The following is a 15902-nucleotide window of genomic DNA, read 5'->3' as shown; positions in this document are numbered from 1 at the left end:
TCAGTTGTATGAGTTACTTAATTGTTATCCTTGTAGAATACTTGTCTTGAAATTTTTTTCTTCGGTTAATTTCATTAAGCAAAGTTAGAATATTGGCATATCCAGAGTAGTATGACTCTCTTTAGTTATTTCAGTAAGCCTTAAAAAATGTTGTATATTTAAATGATCTTTATTTTTTTTCTCAAATTTTAGATTGCTCTAATCATCGTAATATAATTTTTGTCTTTTAAATGCAATTATAGCATTCTGTTGAATTCTAAAGAACAAAATAACTACAATACTTTTTGCTTTGTGAGCTTGTTGTAATTGTGATCATCTGGAAAAAGTTTTTTAACGTTCTTAGTGGTGACTATGACTTAAGACAGTCCTTTTTTTTTTTCTTTCCTTCTTTGTAATTATCAGGAGCAGAACTATTTCTGTGCTATAAGCACAGTTCCTTCCCTCTAATTCACACCTTTAAATTTGTTTTGTTTTTATAATAGCTTTATTGATAAAATTTATATAACATAAAACTTTTTAAAGTGTACAATTCAGTGGTTTTTAGTATATTCGTAGAGTTGTGAACCATCACACCTCTTTTTAGAACAATTTCCTCACCTCTCAAGAATACTCCTTTAAAAATATTAGCAGTTCCTTCCCTCCCTCCTCTTATTCCCTGCATCTGGCAGCCTCTAATCTATTTTCTGGTTCTGTATTTGCTTATTTAGGACATCTCATATAAATGGACTCATCCAATATGTAATCTTTCATGACTGTCTTCTTTCACTTAACATGTTATCAAGGTTTATCCATGTTGCAGTATGTGTCATTACTTCATTTCTTTTTATTGTTAAATGTATTGGGTGGGTATGCCACATTTTGTGTTGATGGACATTTATATTGTTTCTACTTTTTTACTGTTATGAATAGAATAGCACTACCATAAATGTTCACATACAAGCTTACTGGTGAATCTATATTTCCAGTTCTCTTGAGTATGTACCTAGGAGTGGAATTGATGGTGTATGGAGTTATATGGAAGTATATGGTAACTCTGTGTTTAACTTTTTGAGGAACAGGCAAACTGTATTCCAAGTGGCTGCAGCATTTTATAATCCTACCATCAGTGTATGAGGATTCCAATTTCTCTAATCTTAACCAACAGTTGTTATTGTCTTTCTATTTTAGGCATCCTAGTGGGTATGAAGTGGTATCTCATTGTGGTTTTGATTTGCATTTCCCTGATGACTAAGATGTTGAGTATCTTTTCATGCTTCTTTGCCATTTGTGTCATGATCTTCGTTTTCTGAATGTTGAGCTTTAAGCCAACTTTTTCACTCTCCTCTTTCACTTTCATCAAGAGGCTTTTTAGTTCCTCTTCACTCTCTGCATAAGGGTGGTGTCATCTCCATATCTGAGATTATTGATATTTCTCCCTGCAATCTTGATTCCAGCTTATACTTCTTCCAGACCACCGTTTCTCATGATGTACTCTGCATATAAGTTAAATAGGCAGGGTGACAATATACAGCCTTGGCATACTCCTTTTCCTATTTGGAACCAGTCTGTTATTCCATGTCCAGTTCTAACTGTTGCTTCCTGACCTGCATACAGATTTCTCAAGAGGCAGGTTAGGTGGTCTGGTATTCCCATCTCTTTCAGAATTTTCCACAATTTACTGTGATCGACACAGGCAAAGGCTTTGGCATAGTCAATAAAGCAGAAGTAGATGTATTTCTGGAACTCTCTTGGTTTTTCCATGATCCAACGGATGCTGGCAATTTGGTCTCTGGTTCCTCTGCCTTTTCTAAAACCAGCTTGAACATCAGGAAGTTCACGGTTCACGTATTGCTGAAGCCCATCTGGTCCCATCACTTCATGGGAAATAGATGGGGAAACAGTAGAAACAGTGTCAGGCTTTATTTTGGGGGGCTCCAAAATCACTGCAGGTGGTGACTGCAGCCATGAAATTAAAAGACGCTTACTCCTTGGAAGAAAAGTTATGGCCAACCGAGATAGCATATTCAAAAGCAGAGACATTACTTTGCTGACTAAGGTGTGTCTAGTCAAGGCTATGGTTTTTCCTGTGGTCATGTATGGATGTGAGAGTTGGACTGTGAAGAAGGCTGAGTGCCGAAGAATTGATGCTTTTGAACTGTGGTGTTGAAGAAGACTGTTAAGAGTCCCTTGGACTGCAAGGAGATCCAACCAGTCTATTCTGAAGGAGATCAGCCCTGGGATTTCTTTGGAAGGAATGATGCTAAAGCTGAAACCTCCAGTACTTTGGCCACCTCATGCGAAGAGTTGACTCATTGGAAAAGACTCTGATGCTGGGAGGGATTGGGGGCAGGAGGAGAAGGGGACGACAGAGGATGAGATGGCTGGATGGCATCACTGACTCAATGGACAATGTAAGTCTGAGTGAACTCCGGGAGATGGTGATGGACAGGGAGGCCTGGCATGCTGCGATTCACGGGGTGGCAAAGAGTCGGACACGACTGAGTGACTGAACTGAACTGAACTGAACTTGCCATTTGTGTATATATATCATGAAATGTCTATTCAAATCATTTACCCATTTTTTAACTGAGTTATTTGTTGAGTTCCATGAGTTCCTTATGTATTGTGAATACAAGTCTCTTATAGAGATATGATTTGCCAATATTTTCTCCTGTTTGGTGGCTTGTCTTTTCATTTTCTTGATGGTGTGCTTTGAAGTATGAAGTTTTAAATTTTCATGAAATTGGGTTTATCTATTTCTTTCTATTGCCACTTGAGCTTTTTGTGTTGTTAGCCATTACCTAATTCAAGGTCTCAAAGATTTATTCCTTTGTTTTCTTCTAAGAGTTTTATAGTTTTGATTTTGGGTAACTTTTGTGTATAGTGGGTAGCCAGGATCCATCTTTATCCTTTTGTATGTGGATATCTAGGGCTTCCCAAGTGGCTCAATGGTAAGCAATCCAATCGTCCTGCCAGTGCAAGAGGTGCAGGAGATATGAGTTTGATCCCTGGGCTAGCAAGAGCCCTTGGAGAAGGAAATGGCAATTTACTCCAGTATTCTTGCTGGGAAAATTCCACGGACAGTGGAGCCTAGTGGGCTACAGTCCACGGGGTTGCAAAGAGTTGGACATGACTGAGCAACTACACTTTCACTTTTCCTTTCAAAAGTCCTACATTTCCCAGATAGGGATAGTTATTTCATTGTTATATATATTATTACGTGGCACTGAATCTTTTATTATATTACCTATTTTATGTAGCCCTTCCATGGTGGCTCAGCTGACAAAAGAATCTGCCTGCAATGCAGATGACCCAGGTTAAGTCCCTGGGTCAGGAAGATCCCATGGAAAACAGAATGGCAACCCGCTCCAATATTCTTGCCCAGAAAATTCCATGGACAGAGGATCCTGGTGGGCTACAGTTCATGGGGTTGCAAAGAACTGGACACGACTGAGTGACTAACAACAACAGTTTTATGTAGGCGTCTAATCTAAGTTTAAAGTATTTCTCATCGGTCTTATGAAAAAATAAATGTCCTTTCATTGAAAATTTTCTGTTGTTTTAGAGTTGCTATACGAACCTCTGTTTAGATCATATATCTGCATACAACAAATTTTGTGTGTGATATGAGGGCTTTAGGGCCTAGGTTTTAAGAGATTCCATCTTAACCCCAACATTTCAGAAAAATGTTATTGGTAGTGACAGTAAAGATGGTCAAATATTTTTCATTCTCTTCAGTTCAGTTGCTCAGGTGAATCTGACTCTTTGCGACCGCATGAATTGCAGCACGCCAGGCCTCCCTGTCCATCACCAACTCCCGGAGTTCACACAGACTCACATCCATCAAGTCAGTGATGCCATCCAGCCATCTCATCCTCTGTCGTCCCCTTTTCCTCCTGCCCTCAATCCCTCCAGCATCAGAGTCTTTCACAATGAGTCAACTCTTCGCATGAGGTGGCCAAAGTACTGGAGTTTCAGCTTTAGCATCATTCTTTCCAAAGAAATCCCAGGGCTGATCTCCTTCAGAATGGACTGGTTGGATCTCCTTGCAGTCCAAGGGACGCTCAAGAGTCTTCTTCAACACCACAGTTCAAAAGCATCAATTCTTCGGCACTCAGCCTTCTTCACAGTCCAACTCTCACATCCATACATGACCACAGTAAAAACCATAGCCTTGACTAGATGGACATTAGTTGGCAAAGTAATGTCTCTGCTTTTGAATATGCTATCTAGGTTGGTCATAATTTTCTTTCCAAGGACTAAGCGTCTTTTAATTTCAGGGCTGCAGTCACCATCTGCAGTGATTCTGGAGCCCCAAGAAATAAAGTCTGACACTGTTTCCACTGTTTCCCCATCTATTTGCCATGAAGTGATGGGACTGGATGCCGGGATACTCGTTTTCTGAATTTTGAGCTTTAAGCCAACTTTTTCACTCTCCTCTTTCACTTTCATCAAGAGGCTCATCAAGAGGCTTTTTAGCTCCTCTTCACTTTCTGCCATAAGGGTGGTGTCATCTGCATATCTGAGATTATTGATATTTCTCCAGGCAATCTTGATTCCATCTTGTGTTTCTTCCAGACAAGCGTTTCTCATGATGTACTCTGCATAGAAGTTAAATAAGCAGGGTGACAGTATACAGCCTTGACGTACTCCTTTCCCAATTTGGAACCAGTCTGTTGTTCCATGTCCAGTTCTGATCGTTGCTTCCTGACCTGCATACAGATTTCTCAAGAAGCAGGTGAGGTGGTCTGGTATTCCCATCTCTTTCAGAATTTTCCACAGTTTATTGTGATCCACACAGTCAAAGGCTTTGGCATAGTCAATAAAGCGGAAGTAGATGTTTTTCTGGAACTTTCTTACATTTTCGATGATCCAGCGGATGTTGGCAATTTGATGTCTGGTTCCTCTGCCTTTCTAAAACCAGCTTGAACATCAAGAAGTTCACGGTTCACGTATTGCTGAAGCCTGTTTTGGAGAATTTTGAGCATTACTTTACTAGCATGTGAGATGAGTGCAATTGTGCGGTAGTTTGAGCATTCCTCGGCATTGCCTTTCTTTGGAATTGGAATGAAATCTGACCTTTTCCGGTCCTGTGGCCACTGCTGAGTTTTCCAAACTTGCTGGAAGATTGAGTGCAGCACTTTCACAGCGTCATCTTTCAGGATTTGAAACAGCTCAACTGGAATTCCATCACCTCCACTAGCTTTGTTCATAGTGATGCTTTCCAAGGCCCACTTGACTTCACATTCCAGGATGTCTGGCTCTAGATTAGTGATCACACCATCATGATTATCTGGGTTGTGAAGATCTTTTCTGTACAGTTCTTCCATGTATTCTTGCCACCTCTTCTTAATATCTTCTGCTTCTGTTAGGTCCATACCATTTCTGTCCTTTGTCGAACCCATCTTTGCATGAAATGTTCCCTTTGTGTCTCTAATTTTCTTGAAGAGATCTCTAGTCTTTCCCATTCTGTTCTTTCCCTCTATTTCTTTGCATTGATCGCTGAAGAAGGCTTTCTTATCTCTTCTTGCTATTCTCTGGAACTCTGTATTCAGATGCTTATATCTTTCCTTTTCTCCTTTGCTTTTCACTTCACTTCTTTTCACAGCGATTTGTAAGGCCTCCCCAGACAGCCATTTTGCTTTTTTGCATTTCTTTTCCATGGGGATGGTCTCGATCCCTGTCTCCTGTACAATGTCACAAACCTCATTCCATAGTTACCAGGCACTCTATCTATCAGATCTAGGCCCTTAAATCTATTTCTCACTTCCACTGTATAATCATAAGGGATTTGATTTAGGTCATACCTGAATGCTCTAGCGGTTTTCCGTACTTTCTTCAGTTTAATCTGAATTTGGTGTTAAGGAGTTCATGATCTGAGCCACAGTCAGCTCCCGGTCTTGTTTTTGTTGACTGTATAGAGCTTCTCCATCTTTGGCTGCAAAGAATATAATCAATCTGATTTCGGTGTTGACCATCTGGTGATGTCCTTGTGTAGAGTCTTCTCTTGGGTTGTTAGAAGAGGGTTTTTTCTATGACCAGTGCGTTTTCTTGGCAAAACTCTGTTCGTCCTTGTGCTGCTTCATTCCGCATTCCAAGGCCAAATTTGCCTGTTACTCCAGGTGTTTCTTGACTTCGACTTTTGCATTCCAGTCTCCTATAATGAAAAGAACATCTCTTTTGAGTTTTAGTTCTAAAAGGTCTTGTAGGTCTTCATAAAACCACTCAACTTCAGCTTCTTCAGCGTTACTGGTTGGGGCATAGACTTGGATAACTGTGATATTGAATGGTTTGCCTTGGAGACGAACAGAGATCATTCTGTTGTTTTTGAGATTGCATCCAAGTACTGCATTTCAGACTCTTTTTTTGACCATGATGGCTACTCCATTTCTTCTGAAGGATTCCTGCCCGCAGTAGTAGATATAATGGTCATCTGAGTTAAATTCACCCATTCCAGTCCATTTTAGTTTGCTGATTCCTAGAATGTTGACGTCCACTCTTGCCATCTCTTGTTTGACCACTTGCAATTTGCCTTGATTCATGGACCTGACATTCCAGGTTCCTATGCAATATTGCTCTTTACAGCATTGGACCTTGCTTCTATCACCAGTCACATCCACAGCTGGGTATTGTTTTGCTTTGGCTCTATCCCTTCATTCTTTCTGGAGTTATTTCTCCACTGATCTCCAGTAGCATATTGGGCACCTACTGACCTGAGAAGTTCCTCCTTCAGTATCCTATCATTTTGCCTTTTCATACTGTTCATGGGGTTCTCAAGGCAAGAATACTGAAGTGGTTTGCCATTCCTTTCTCCAGTGGACCACAATCTGTCAGACCTCTCCACCATGAGCCACCCGACTTGGGTTGCCCCGCGAACATGGCTTGGTTTCATGAGTTAGATAACGCTGTGGTCCTAGTGTGATTAGATTGACTAGTTTTCTGTGAGTATGGTCAGTGTGTCTGCCCTCTGATGCCCTCTCGCAACACCTACCATCTTACTTGGGTTTCCTTAGTATACCTAAGTTAAAGATAACCTCTCCAGGTATTTCCCTTGGGGATATTCATGTCACTTATTTCATGTTGCCTTTATAATAGTTTTCATATGTTTCACTTTGCAGCCACTACTTATGTTTTAATGATTCAGGTCTGTTCACCATCATTATAGACCCTTTGGTTGGCAGAGTAACTTTTCTGCTATGCTTGTCATTTTCCCACTTGTACAGAATTAAATTTTATCTTCGTTTTGGAAGCAGCAAAAAGTAAGAGAAGATTTCATTAGTAAAAACCACTTTCTTTTATTAAAGAGCAAAGTTTCCTTTTTGACCTGCCAAGTCATTTCTGTTAAAAGGAAGATTCATACATTTCAGTTAAACAGAAGTGAAGATTCTCTATGGAAAGCTTCAGAGTAATGTTGAAAATTAGGTACTTAATTTTTTTCCTGAATAGAAATTACATGGAAATTCTGCCTGTGGATCACTTTATTACTTGCATACATTAATTGCAGCAAATGCTCTGAATTTAAAAGTAGGATTTTAGTATATGAACAGGATTTTAGCTTCACTACATTGGGATATGTCTGTGATAAGTCATTGGCAGGTACCCGCTGTATTCATTTTTGCTAAGTCACTTCAGTCGTGTCTGACTCTGTGTGACCCCATAGATGGCAGCCCACCAGGCTCCCCAGTCCCTGGGATTCTCCAGGCAAGAACACTGGAGTGGGTTGCCATTGCCTTCTCCAATGCATGAAAGTGAAAAGTGAAAGTGAAGTCGCTCAGTAGTGTCAGACTCTTAGCGACCCTGGAATGACTTGATACAGGAAATTTGACTTAAGGGGAAGGGAAGCTGGTGAATTTCTGATTCCTTTCTTGTAAGTAGGAAGAGTTGGACAATGAAGAGAGACTCTTGTCTTTAGCTGCCTGTTGATTACACACCTCACCAACTCTGATAAGTCTAGGAATCCTAAGGTTTTTTTCCCCTGCTTTGTTGATTTTAGCCCTTGCCCCTGCCAGCCTCTAAACCAGGTATGAGTCCGTCCTGAATGGTCTTTGTGTTTGCTTTGTACATCTCTTCTGCTTATCAGGCAATCTTGATATTTGAATATCTTTCAGAAGTGCAAATAGGACCACATCTCCTTATAGGAATTTTATATTTTATGCACAATGTTCTATTAAAAGCACAGTCTTTTTTTTTTTTTTAATGTTTCCTTGTTACTCTCTGCATACCTTCCACCCTGTCCTCCCCACCGCGCCAGCTGAAAAGCACAGAATCTTTTCAGTAAATGATACTTGACACTTGTATATCCACTTGCAAAAAAATGAATCTAGGCATAGATTCTACATCTTTCACAAAATTAACTCAGATTAACTCAAATTTCAGATAACAGACCAAAATGTGAAATGCAAAATTATAAAATTCCTAGATAACGTGGGAGAACATCCAGATTACCTTAGGTTTGGTGATGATGTTTTAAATACAATACCAAAGGTAATAGTCATGAAGAAATGAATTGATGAGTGGACTACATTGAAGTTGAAAATGTATGCTTTCTGAAAGACAGTATCAAGAGAATGTGAAGACAATTTGGGAGAAAATAACTGCAAAAGATAAGAACTGTTCTACTGTACAAAGAACCCTTAAAACTTAACAAGTGAAAAAACAAACAACTCGATTAAAAAGTGAGCCAAAAATCTTAACAGAGACCTCACCAAAGAAAGTATGCCGGGAATTTCTTGGTGGTCTGGTGGTTAGAGCTCTGTGCTTCCACTGGTCTGGGAACTACAATCTCACATGCCATGCGGCATGGCCGTAGAAGAGAAAACAAGAAAATGTGCGGTTGACAACTAATTCGGGGAAATGAGAACGTAGAGATAAATGGCCAAAATCCAAAATGCTTGGCAACTCCAAATGCTGGTGAGGATGTGAAGCAACAGGAACTCTCCTTTATTGCTGGTGGAGATGTGAAATGGTACAGCTTTTTGGGAAGATAGTTCGGTGGTTTCTTACAACACTCAGCGTTCTCTTACCATGCATGTGCGTGCTAAATTGCTTCAGTCTTATCCAGCTATTTTGCAATCCTGTGTACCATATTTACCAGGCTTTGTCAGGGGGATTCTCCAAACAAGAATACTGGAGTGGGTTGCCATGCCCTCCTCCAGGTCTCTTACCATATGATCCAGCAGTTACACTAAATTTACCCAGGGAAGCTGAGAACTTACATTCTTACATTGCACAGAAACCTGCACACAGATGTTTACAGCATCTTTATTCATAGTTACCAAACTTGAAAGCAACCAAAATGTCTTTCAGTAGGTGAATGAGTAAGTAAACTAATATATGCAGACAATGAATATTATTCAGTTCTAAAAAGAAATGAACCATCAAGTCATGAAAAGACATGGAAGAAACTTAAATACTAAGTAAAAGAAGCTAATCTGTGAAGGCTGTGTGCTGTATAATTCCAACTACACAGCATTGTAGAAAAGGGATACTTTATAAAAAGTAAAAAGATCAGTGGCATCCAAGGTTTGTAGCAGGGAAGAAAGGATAGAGTTCAGAAGAGTTTTAGGAAGGTGAAACTACTCCATGATACTGTAATGGTAGATACACTTGGATACTTTGTCCAAAGCATAGAATGTGAGACATCCAAGAGTGAACTCTAATGTCAGCTGGGACTCTGTTGGATACTGATGTATCAATGTACGTTGATCAGATACAGATGAAACAAATCTGTATGGTAGGGGTTCTTGGTAAAGGAAGAGGATGTGGAGGGTGAGGACTGGGAGCATGGGGCAAGTCTTTGTACCTCATGTTTAATATTACTGTGAACCCAGTTCACATCACTTCAGTCACATCCCACTCTTTGTAACCCTGTGCACTGCAGCACACCAGGCTTCCCTGTCCATCACCAACTTCCGAAGCTTACTCAAAGTCCTGTCCATCAAGTAGGTGATGCCATCCAGCCATCTCAACCTAGGTCATCCCCTTCTCCTGCCTTCAGTCTTTACCAGAAACAGGGTCTTTTCCAATGAGTCAGTTCTTCGCATCAGGTGGCCAAAGTATTGAAGTTTCAGCTTCAGCATCAGTTCTTCCAGTGATATTCAGGACTGATTTCCTTGAGGATTGACTGGTTGGATCTCCTTGCCGTCCAAGGGACCCTCAAGAATCTTCTCCAAAACCACAGTTCAAAAGCATCAGTTTTCTTTATGGTCCAGCTCTCACATCCATACATGACTATTGGGAAAACCATAGCTTTGACTAGATGTAACTTTGTTGGCAAAGTAATGTCTCTGCTTTTTAATATACTGTCTAGATTGGTCATAGCTTTTCTTCCACGGAGCAAGCATCTTTAATTTCATGGCTGGCATCACCATCTGCAATGATTTTGGAGCGCCCCAAAATAAAAAAGTCTGTCACCGTTTCCACTGTTTCCCCATCTATTTGCCATGAAGTGATGGGACCGGATGCCATGATCTTCGTTTTCTGAATGTTGAGCTTTAAGCCAACTTTTTCCACTCTCCACTTTCACTTTCATCAAGAGGCTTTTTAGTTTCTCTTCACCTTCTGCCATAAGGGTGGTGTCATTTGCATATCTGAGGTTATTGCTGTTTCTCCTGGCAATCTTGATTCCAGTTTGTGCTTCTTCCAGTCCAGCATTTCTCATGATGTACTCTGCATATCAGTTAAATAAGCAGGGTGACAATATACAGCCTTGACATACTCCTTTTCCTATTTCCTATTCTGTTGTTCCATGTCCAGTTCTGAATGTTGCTTCCTGACCTGTGTAGAGGTTCCTCAAGAGGCAGGTCAGGTGGTCTGGTATTCCCATCTCTTTCAGAATTTTCCATAGTTTATTGTGATCCACACAGTCAAAGGCTTTGGCATCATCAATAAAGGAGAAACAGATGTTTTTGTGAAACTCTCTTGGTTTTTTGATGATCCAGCGGATGTTGGCAGTTTGATCTCTGGTTCCTCTGCCTTTTCTAAAACCAGCTTGAACATCTGGAAATTCACAGTTCACATATTGCTGAAGCCTGGCTTGGAGAATTTTAAGCACTACTTTATGAGTGTGTGAGATGAGTGCAATTGTGCAGTAGTTTGAGCATTCTTTGGCATTGCCTTTCTTTGGATTTGGAATGAAAACTGACGTTTTCCAGTTCTGTGGCCACTGCTGAATTTTCCTAATTTGCTGACATATTGAGTGCAGCACTTTCACAGCATCATCTTTTAGGATTTGAAATTGTTCAAATGGAATTGCATCACCTCCAGTAGCTTTGTTCGTAGTGATGCTTCCTAAGGCCCACTTGACTTCACATTCCAGAATGTCTGGCTCTAGGTGAGTGATCACACCATTGTGATTATCTAGGTCATGAAGATCTTTCTTGTATAGTTCTTCTGTGTAGTCTTGCCACCACTTCTTAGTATCTTCTGCTTCTGTTAGGTCCATACCATTTCTGTCCTTTATTGAGCCCATCTTTACATGAAGTGTTCCCTTGGTATTTGTAATTTTCTTGAAGAGATCTCTCGTCTTTCCCATTCTATTGTTTTTCTCTATTTCTTTGCATTATTCACTGAGGAAGGCTTTCTTATCTCTCCTTGCTATTCTTTGGAATTCTGCATTCAAATGGGTATATCTTTCCTTTTCTCCTTTGCTTTTTGCTTCTCTTTTTTTTTACAGCTATTTGTAAGGCCTCCTCAGATAACCATTTTGCCTTTTTGCATTTCTTTTTCTTGGGGATGGTTTTGATCAGTGCTTCCTATACAATGTTACGAATTTCTGTCCATAGTTCTTCAGGCACTCTGTCTATCAGATCTAGTCTGGTAAATCTATTTCTCATTTCCACTGTATAATCAAAAGGGATGAGATTTAGGTCATACCTGAATGGTCTAGTGGTTTTCTCCACTTTGTTCAGTTTAAGTCTGAATTTGGCAATAAGGAGTTCATGATCTGAGCCACAGTCAGCTCCCCGTCTTGTTTTAGCCTACTGTATAGAACTTCTCCATCTTTGGCTCCAAATAATATAATCTACCTGATTTTGGTGTTAACCATCTAGTGATGTCCATGTGTAGGGTCTTCTCTTGTGTTGTTGGAAGGGAGTTTTGGCTATGACCAGTGCATTCTCTTGGCAAACCTCTTTTAGCCTTTGCCCTGCTTCATTCCACATTCCAAGGCCAAATTTGCCTGTTACTCCAGGTGTTTCTTGACTTCCTACTTTTGCATTCCAGTCTCCTATAATGAAAAGGACATCTTTTTTGGGTGTTAGTTCTAAAAGGTCTTCTAGATCTTCATAGAACCATTCAACTTCAGCTTCTTCAGCATTACTGGTTGGGATATAGACTTGGATTACCATGATATTGAATGGTTTGCCTTGGAGACGAACAGAGATAATCCTGTCGTTTTTGAGACAGCATCCAAGTACTGCATTTCAGACTCTTCTGTTGACCATGTTGGCTACTCCATTTCTCTAAGGGATTCCTGCCCATAGTAGTAGATATAATGGTCATCTTGAGTTAAATTCACTGATTCTAGTCCATCTGAGTTCGCTGATTCCTAGAATGTTGACGTTCACTCTTGCCATTTCCTGTTTGACCACTTCCAATTTGCTTTGATTCATGGACCTGACATTCCATGTTTCTATGCCATATTGCTCTTTACAGCATTGGACCTTATTTCTGTCACCCGTCACATCCACAACTGGGTGTTGTTTTTTCTTTGGCTCCTTCCCTTCATTCTTTCTGGAGTTAGTTCTCCACTGATGTCCAGTAGCATATTGTGCATCTACCGACCTGGGCAGTTCATCTTTCAGTGTCCTAATTTGTTGCCTTTTCATACTGTTCATGAGGTTCTCAAGGCAAGAATACTGAAGTGGTTACCATTCCTTTCTCCAGTGGACCACATTCTGTCAGACCTCTCCACCATGACCTCTCTGTCTGGGGTATCCTTACACAGCATGGCTTAGTTTCATTAAGTCAGACAAGCTGTGGTCCGTATGATCAGGTTGGCTAGTTTTCTGTCATTGTGGTTTTAGTCTGTCTGCCCTCTGATGCCCTCTCTCAGCACCTTCCGTCTTAACTTGGGTTTCTCTTACCTTGGATGTGGGTTATCTCTTCACGGCTGCTCCAGCAAAGCACAGCCTCTGCTCCTTAGTTGGAAATGGGGTAGCTCCTCTGGGCAGCCCTGACCTTGGACTTGGGCTGCTCCCTCAGGCAGCACCAGATTATCAGATCCCTTTTAAATTTAATTGATTAGTTAATGTTCCCCAGGGACCTAGTATATCTTCTTCCTTCTTTCTGCCCAGAACAGTCAATTTTCTTAGGGTTTCTGTGTCCCAGTTAGACCCTGGAATGCAATCTTAGAAGCTAGCTAAAATGCTGTTCTAGTGCCTCTTTGCAGATTCTGAGCAATTTTACTCCTTGCAAAGGTTTAGTTAAAATGATTAGTTATGTGACGAGTACAGATTTGCTAGTGTCACTCTACAGTGTCATAGACAAAGTTAGTGAAAGTAAAAGTCACTCAGTTGTGTCCAGTTCTTTGCAACCCCATGGGCTATACAGTCCATGGAATTCTCCAGGCCAGACTATTCAGGTATGAGCTAAATCAAATCACTTACAATTATACTATGGAAATGAGAAATAGATTCAAGGGATTAGATCAGATAGATAGAGTGCCTGAAGAACTATGGATGAAGGTTTGTGACACTGTGCAGGAGGCAGGGATCAAGACCATCCCAAAGAAAAAGGAAGGCAAACAGGCAAAATGGTTGTCTGAGGAGGCCTTACAAATAGTTGTGAAAAGAAGAAGTAAAAAGCAAAGGAGAAAAGGAAAGATATACCCATTTGAATGCAGAGTTCCAAAGAACAGCAAGGAGAGATAAGAAAGCCTTCCTTAGTGAATAATGCAAAGAAATAGAGAAAAACAATAGAATGGGAAAGACGAGAGATCTCTTCAAAAAAATTAGAGATACCAAGAGAACAATTCACGCTGGTTCAGTTCAGTCGCTCAGTCGTGTTCGACTCTTTGCGTCCCCATGAATTGCAGAACGCCAGGCCTCCCTGTCCATCACCAACTCCCAGAGTTTACTCAAACTCATGTCCATCGAGTCGGAGATGCCATCCAGCCATCTCATCCTCTGTCATCCCCTTCTCCTCCTGCCCCAAATTCCTCTCAGTATCAGGGTCTTTTCCAATGAGTCAACTCTTCGCATGAGGTGGCCAAAGTATTGGACTTTCAGCTTTAGCATCAGTCCTTCCAGTGAACACCCAGGACTGATCTCCTTTAGAATGGACTGGTTGGATCTCCTTACAGTCTAAGGGACTCTCAAGAGTCCTCTCCAACACCACAGTTCAGAAGCAAAGATGGGCCCAATAAAGGACAGAAATGGTATGGACCTAACAGAAGCAGAAGATGTTAAGAATAGGTGGCAAGAATACCCAGAAGAACTCTACAAAAAACATCTTCACCACCCAGATAATCATGATAGTATGATCACTGACCTAGAGCCAGACATCCTGGAATGCGAAGTTAAGTGGGCCTTAGAAAGCATCAGTTCGAATAAAGCTAGTGGCGGTGATGGAATTCCAGTTGAGCTATTTCAGTCGTAAAAGGTGATGCTGTGAAAGTGCTGCACTCAGTATGCCTGCAGATTTAGAAAACTCAGCAGTGGTTACAGGACTGGAAAACGTCAGTTTTCATTCCAATCCCAAAGAAAGGCAATTCCAAAGAATGCTCAAACTACTGCACAATCACATTCATCTCACGTGCTAGTAAAGTAATGCTCAAAATTCTCCAAGCCAGGCTTCAACAGTAGGTGAATTGTGAAATTCCAGCTGTATAGGCTGGTTTTAGAAAAGGCAGAGGAACCAGAGATCAAATTGTCAACATCTGTTGGATTATCGAAAAACTGACAAGAGTTCCAGAAAATCATCTATTTCTGCTTTACTGACTATGCCAAAGCCTTTGACTATGTGGATAACCACAATTGTGGAAAATTCTGAAAGAGATGGGAATATCAGACCATCTGATGTATGCAGGTCAGGAAGCTACAATTAGAACTGGACATGGAACAACAGACCAGTTCCAAATAGAGCAAGGGGTACATCACAGCTGTATATTGTCACTCTGCTTATTTAGCTTATATGCAGAGTACATCATGAGAAATGCCAGGCTGGAATCAAGATTGCAGGGAGAAATATCAGTAACCTCAGATATGCAGATAACACCACGCTTATGGCAGAAAGTGAAGAAGAACGAAAGAGCCTCTTGATGAAAGTGAAAGAGGAGAGTGAAAAAGTTGGCTTAAAGCTCAACATTCAGAAAACTAAGATCATGGCATCTGGTCCCATCACTTCATGACAAATAGATGGGGAAACAGTGGAAACAGTGGCAGACTTTATTTTTGGGGGCTACAAAAATCACTGCAGGTGGTGATTGCAGCCATGAAATTAAAAGACACTTACTCCTCGGAAGGAAAGTTATGACCAACCTAGACAGCCTGTGAAAAAGCAGAGACATTACTTTGCCAACAAAGGTCTGTCTAGTCAAGGCTATGGTTTTTCCAGTAGTGATATTAGGATGTGAGAGTTGAAATATGAAGAAACCTGAGCGCCAAAGAATTGATGCTTTTGAACTCCGGTGCTGGAGACTCTTGAGAGCCCCTTGGACTGCAAGGAGATCCAACCAGTCCATCTTTAAGGAAATCAGTCCTGAATATTCATTAGAAGGACTGAGGCTGAAGCCGAGACTCCAAACCTTTGGCCACCTGATGTGAAGAGCTGACTCACTGGAAAAGACCCTGATGATGGTAAAGATTGAAGGCGGGAGAAGAAGAGGACCACAGATTTTGAGATGGCTGGATGGCTTCACCAACTCATTGGACATGAGTGAGTGTACTCCGGGAGTTGGTGATGGACAGGGTGGCCTGGTGTGC

The 15902-nt window shown here is 40.9% G+C and overlaps 1 protein-coding gene across 1 annotated transcript in view; it reads left to right on the top strand.

Moving 5' to 3' along the window:
* The window catches only part of DNAJC13 (DnaJ heat shock protein family (Hsp40) member C13), a 159194-nt gene that overhangs the window by 23721 nt on the left and 119571 nt on the right, over positions 1-15902 (top strand). The window lies entirely within an intron of this gene.

The sequence above is a fragment of the Ovis canadensis genome, chromosome 1 (genome assembly GCF_042477335.2).
Source record: "Ovis canadensis isolate MfBH-ARS-UI-01 breed Bighorn chromosome 1, ARS-UI_OviCan_v2, whole genome shotgun sequence".
Lineage (NCBI taxonomy): Eukaryota > Metazoa > Chordata > Mammalia > Artiodactyla > Bovidae > Ovis > Ovis canadensis.
Note: the sequence above shows the minus strand (reverse complement) of the source record. Positions and strands in the feature narration are given on the sequence as shown.